Source organism: Brassica napus, chromosome C2 (genome assembly GCF_020379485.1).
Source record: "Brassica napus cultivar Da-Ae chromosome C2, Da-Ae, whole genome shotgun sequence".
Classification (NCBI taxonomy): domain Eukaryota; kingdom Viridiplantae; phylum Streptophyta; class Magnoliopsida; order Brassicales; family Brassicaceae; genus Brassica; species Brassica napus.
The window spans coordinates 51899491-51905433 of record NC_063445.1 but is presented as its reverse complement, the minus strand read 5'-3'; the positions used below and the strand labels follow the sequence as shown (position 1 = coordinate 51905433).

General features: G+C 35.0%; 1 non-coding gene across 1 annotated transcript; it reads right to left on the bottom strand.

Annotated features, from left to right (window-relative positions):
• Positions 1 to 5144: 5144 nt before the first annotated feature.
• Positions 5145 to 5252, bottom strand: LOC125582803. The gene has a single exon (XR_007320255.1). It is a non-coding gene; the product is annotated as a small nucleolar RNA R71 (small nucleolar RNA).
• Positions 5253 to 5943: the final 691 nt, after the last annotated feature.

The window sequence follows — 5943 nt, the reverse complement described above, 5'->3', positions numbered from 1 at the left end:
ATGTTACCATAATTCATCTTTACCACAACTAAAGGACATTTTCAAAAATACTGTCTTCATTAAGTTTCAATAGACTCTTATACCCTTGTTCTTTATATATATAATAAATAATAATTTTTAAGAATAATAAAAAAATAATAAATAATAATTTTTTTTTCAAAATAAGTTTTTTTATGTTTCCAAATTATACTTTTTTAAATTCGAACTTTTTTATAATTTTTGTTTTGATTTTTTTTTTCGAAATATAATTCTCTGCATTGGCTCCTTCTTCCTTGGAAGAGGGTTCCTTTTACTGAATTTTTTTTATATTGGCTTTGATTGGTGACATACAGTAGACTTGATTAAGTTTTATTTATGATTATAACTCGAAATTGTTACCAATCATGCATTTAATTTACTCTTTTTTAAGTTTGACTTAACATGTATTGTAGTTGAGTTACCATTTTGATTTAGATCGTTTATAAAATTGCTAAATCAAATCTTAAACCAACTTCAACCAAAATTCCATGTATTAGAAGCTGATTTACAAATTTAATTGATTTTTCTGTAAAAAATAATAATGAAAATAGTGATTTTCAAAAACTTCCGTGCGCCGAGAAGTTACTCTACCTAATTTTGTGCTTGTAAAAGATTTTCATAATCTTTCTTGTTTCTATTTTTTGAATTATTCAGACTTTTAATTAATTACTATACAAAATCTTAATTGTTAATTTTATTTAATAATTCAAAAAATACCAATCACAAAATTATATATATATATGACCATAAGTTAGTGTTGCATCACCGTCACTTTCAAAACCCAAAACCTTAAAGTCTGTTTTCTTCTGTCTTCTTCGCAAAAGTTATTTTCATTTTTTACTTGCAAAAACTAATAAGCTTAACGTCTGTTTTTCTAAAGAAGAATATCTTCTTCTTCGTCTTTACTTCTAAAAGATATATTTAATATTTTTACTTAAAGAAACCAATAAGCGTATGTTCAGTTTTTCTGTCTTCTTCTTTACGTGAAAATTATATTTTCATTTTTTTACTTGCATTAGCTTTATAGATTGTTTTAAAATAATACAGTACCTTTTTATGTTACTAATTTTTGTTTATTTTTTTGGATGAAGATGTCTAATAATGAATGTTGATGATGCTGGTGTTGGTGTTGATGACGGCGGTGGAACTACAAGTCGTAAGATAAATTTTATAATTAATATTGTTAAATTTTACTTATATGAAGTAATAGTATTTTAATTATTTAACATAACTATAGAAACAAAAACAAATTATATGGGAAGATGAGCATATTGGGATATTCTTGGAGCTTCTCGATATTGAGTTGGCTAAAATTAGATATAAACAAAAATTACCAAAAGAAAGAAGTAGGGAGAGAGCGTATTTGTAAAGAGTTTTTGGAGAAAACTGATATAAATCTTTCTTGGGAGCCTTTCAGGAGCAAATACGATATATTGAGAAATATGTATGGATCGTATAAAAGGCCGAAGAATTTTACTGGAGTTTCAGCAGATGACAATACCGGTTTGATTGAGATGAATTCTGAATGGTGAGACGATCGCGTAAAGGTACATTAGTGTATATAATTGATATTTAAAAAATCAAGTAACAAACCTGGTTACGATCACGAAAAGGTACATTCGTTGTCTTTGTTTTGTGCAGGAAATTCAATATGTAAAAAAGATGGAACTTATGAGGCGCATGTGCAAGATGCTAAACAGAATGAGCAACTGGATAAATCTGTTCCAGAAACCCAAGACAACGATGGAGACCATACAAATGATGTGCACCACCACTCACAAACCATTTCACTACTCTCCTCCAAAGTCACCTATTGGTCCATCAAAGCGGTCAAAAAGAAAACAAGCACGTGTTGCTCCATACGAAAGTTGTCGAGGGAAAGACGTTGCACTGAGCCGCGAGAAGAACATCCCACGAAGAAGAAAGTCATTTGAAAAGGAGATAAATGATCAGTTCAAAGAAATGATGGAATTTCGTCATTCTCAAGTTACAGAAGCAAAAGAGCGCAGAGAAAAATGTGAAGCTCAACCATTTAAAGCGACATATGAAATCCTGAATCAATTCAAGGTCTAACAAGGTGGACAGATTTTTGGTGGGCTTGCATCAAAGTAGCTAAAAGAAGATCCACTTGCCCGAGAAATGATTTTCTACAATGAAAGTGATCATAATAGGATTACATTTTTGAAGATCCACTTTGCAACGTTGCCATGGTGATCCTTCAAGTGCTAACCCAGAGCAAAACATCATTAAACATAATGGGTACTAGATTTTGATCCGTGCACCCGCACGTGTGTTTACTTTATCTTTTACATAAATATATATTTTTTGTTAGACAATGTTATATTATTATTTTTTATTAAATGTTATTTTGTTTTTCATATAAGTATAATATAATATTATATATATTATATTTTTCAAAAATATGTTGTTATTTATTTTTCTTCTCACCGTTATATATTATATATGTGTCATTATATAATTAATCATATTTTATATGTACCATCATATAAATAATCATATAATTAATAGTATTTTATATGTATCATAGTCATATATATATATAATATTTTTAAAACACAATGTGAAATATAAAAATCATAATTTAAGTTAGTGTTTGAAATTGAGCTTTGTATTTTATTTTTCACATATATATTTAAAGCATTTTTATAATGGTTATTGGAAAATATTTTAGTGAAAATCAATTTTTGAATAGATGTATATTTTTGAATCATTTTTGATTTAAATCAATTTTAAATTAATATTTTGATTTGAAATATGTATATAAAATTTAAATTTTGTGTTATGATTATTTTAGACAAAAAATGTTTTAGATAATTAGATTGAGCTATTTTCGTATATTTTAAAGGTGGCTTAGTGATATACCATGAATTTGACTCATTTTCATCCATGGTATATAAGTGTTTTACTATCTATATATTATATATTCTATCCTATTAGGTATGTTTTTAGGTTCAGCAGTATCTTGGAGTAAAGTGATGATTATGGAGCATTTAGGAGCTTAAAAGAGATTTCATCCGAGCTGACCATTAGAGGTCGATACGAAGAAGAAGCAATCGTTCGATGCACATCCAATGCCGTCGATCGATACAGAAAAGAAGCCTCGACGATTGAAAATTATGATCGATCGATGTACATCCTATACCATCGATCGATGTCGAGACGCGAGATGCGCGACTTGGTTCCAGCCGACTTTAAACCCAAGGCTTCACCAAATTACAAGATTACCTCTGACGAGTTTTTAACCTAATAGTTATATACTTGCCTAAGTGTTAGGAGGCAGAGAGCTTTTGAGCCACCATTGTATTCTTACTTTCAGCAAGAGAGAGAGAGAGAGAGTTTTAGGAGAGAAAATCATAGAGAGATTTGTGATTGGAACTCCATTGATTCATCTATTCTATTATATGCAGTTTTTATCTATATTTTGTGTCATGAATTGCTTAGCTATATCTGAGTAGTTTACTTGTTAGATTCAGGGTTCAAATAGGTTAGATGGATTAGCCCCAACTATAGATTTGCTGAGTTGTGATATTCATTGATTGATTGTTCTTAATGCTTGTTTTAGCCTTGCTAACTAGAACATGAACCTAGGAATTTGCATGTGTCAAGCATCCTTGATCATCATGTCCTGAATCTAATATGTCATGCTAGGACTGCTAGAGAGAGCTAACCGCTGATCTAGGAGACTAGTGAGCATTATCAACCCGCGCCTAGGGCTTAGCTAGAAGCTATCGATCGATATTGTCTTCTAACAATCGATCGATATTGCGAAAGGTGTATCGATCCATATCCATATAGGATCATCGATCGACACTTTCTTGTGATCAAAAGACGACAGTTGAGATCTAAGATCTAGTTAGTTAACCAGTGAAACATTGCCATCACTGATCACTGTGATTAAGGAGTTGAGCTCTAATATATCATGCATGCAACTGTTAAACATCTATAGGATTATAATCTCTAACACCTGAATAGAAACCATGCATCTAATATCTTCCAATAAAGTTACGCCCCCGATCATCTTGTTAGTCGAGCAATAGACTTGCTCAATTACGATTGCTATTTACTTTTAAACCATAAAACAACAAACACTTAGAATTAATAACCTGACTAGATTTAATAGGCTCCCTAGCTCTTTATGGATTCGATCCCTAAGTACTGCAACTGAACCTCTTATTTGAGAGAGTAATTCATTCCTTAGGGTAATTTGAGTGGTATCAAATTTGGCGCCGTTGCCGGAGAGCTTTGATCGCCATTAGATTTAGTGTTATTGATTCTTATTCTTTTCTCTACCCCCATTCTGACACAAAAAAAATTTCTTGTCTTTTCAGGTGCACGCCCAGCAGTACCAGAAGCAACAAGGACAAACACCTGCTATTCTCAGAAGATCCTGCTCACTTGGAACGCACGATCCGTAAAAACCAACATTCCACATCGCTCGACGCAGTAGCTTTCACGTCGACTGATTATCGCACCCAACCGTCGACCGACATCCGACCTTCATCGTCGACCAATCTACATCGTTCGACATCAATCGATACTACACCACATACATCGATCGATCATCAGTCGCGAAACATGGTTGCGATTGTTATTCTTAGACAGAGCGAGAATGGAAACCTGTATGACCAGGATGGTCATCTGCGTAATGCAACATGTCAGAAACTAGACGCTTAGGGGAATGTAATCCATGATACTGATGCTACAGGAGCTGCTCAACCTGTAGAAGAGGCTGCTCGACCAAGGGCACTGGCTGACTATAATCGTCCAGATGAGTACTACGCCAACAGATCAGCTATTCGACTTCCAGAGATTCAGAAGCAGAATTTCGATCTGAAGCCTCAGTACTACACACTCGTGTCGCAGATACCCTACTCTGGGTTACCGCACGAGCATCCTATGGACCATCTGGAGAGGTTCGAGGATCTTATCGCTGCTATTCGTATGGATGGAGTCCCCGAGGACTACCTATTGTGCAAGCCCTTCAAGTATTCTCTAATTGGAGAAGCGATGCACTGGCTTAAGCAGCTACCCACAAGATCTCTAACATCCTGGGCCGACATCAAGAATGCTTTCTTGCGAAACTTCTTCGATGAGGCACGGGCTGAAGACTTGAGGAGCAAAATCGCTACATTCGCGCAGGAGACTAGAGAGTCTTTCAAAGATGCGTGGATCAGATTCAAGTTCTTCCAGCGAGACTGTCCACACCACGGATTCAACGAAGTGCAACTGCTGAGCACTTTCTTCAGAGGTATCGCCTTGAGGCATCAGATGGCTCTTGATACAGCTAGCGAGGGAAACTTCAACACCATGAATCCGGTGGAGGCTGTGAGACTGATAGAAAATCTAGCAAACAGCAGCAGCACCAAAAACACTGACTTTGAGAGGAAGAAGTCTGTTGCATCCCTAGGGAAGGAGCAGATGGATGAAGTTAGAGCAAAGTTAGATGTGGTTCATGAGCTTCTTAGGAAGCAGGTCTGCTCAGCTGAAGGAGAAGAAGCTGTCGACATTGAAGGAGAAGAAGATGTGAACTACATTGGAGGTACTGGATTTCAGAGGTCTCGAAACCAGGGTGGAAACATAAACTTCTTTGGCAATAATCAGAGTAACCAGAGTTCACAGTTCCAGAAACCTTTCAGCAACAACAGCAGAGGCTATGGAAATTCATTCTACCAGAATCCACCACCACAGACTCAGGAAAGCAAGATTGAAGCGATGCTTGACAGATTTCTGGAAGGACAGCAACAACTCACTGTGAATTTCAATGGGAATATTGATTCCGCCTACAACAGTCTGAACACAAGAATTGAGACCTTAGGGACTCATGTGAGGAAGCTTGAAATGCAAGTGGTTCAGACTGGAGACACTGTAAAGAAGCAAGAAGCCTTGGCTAGAGAGGCAGCAGTT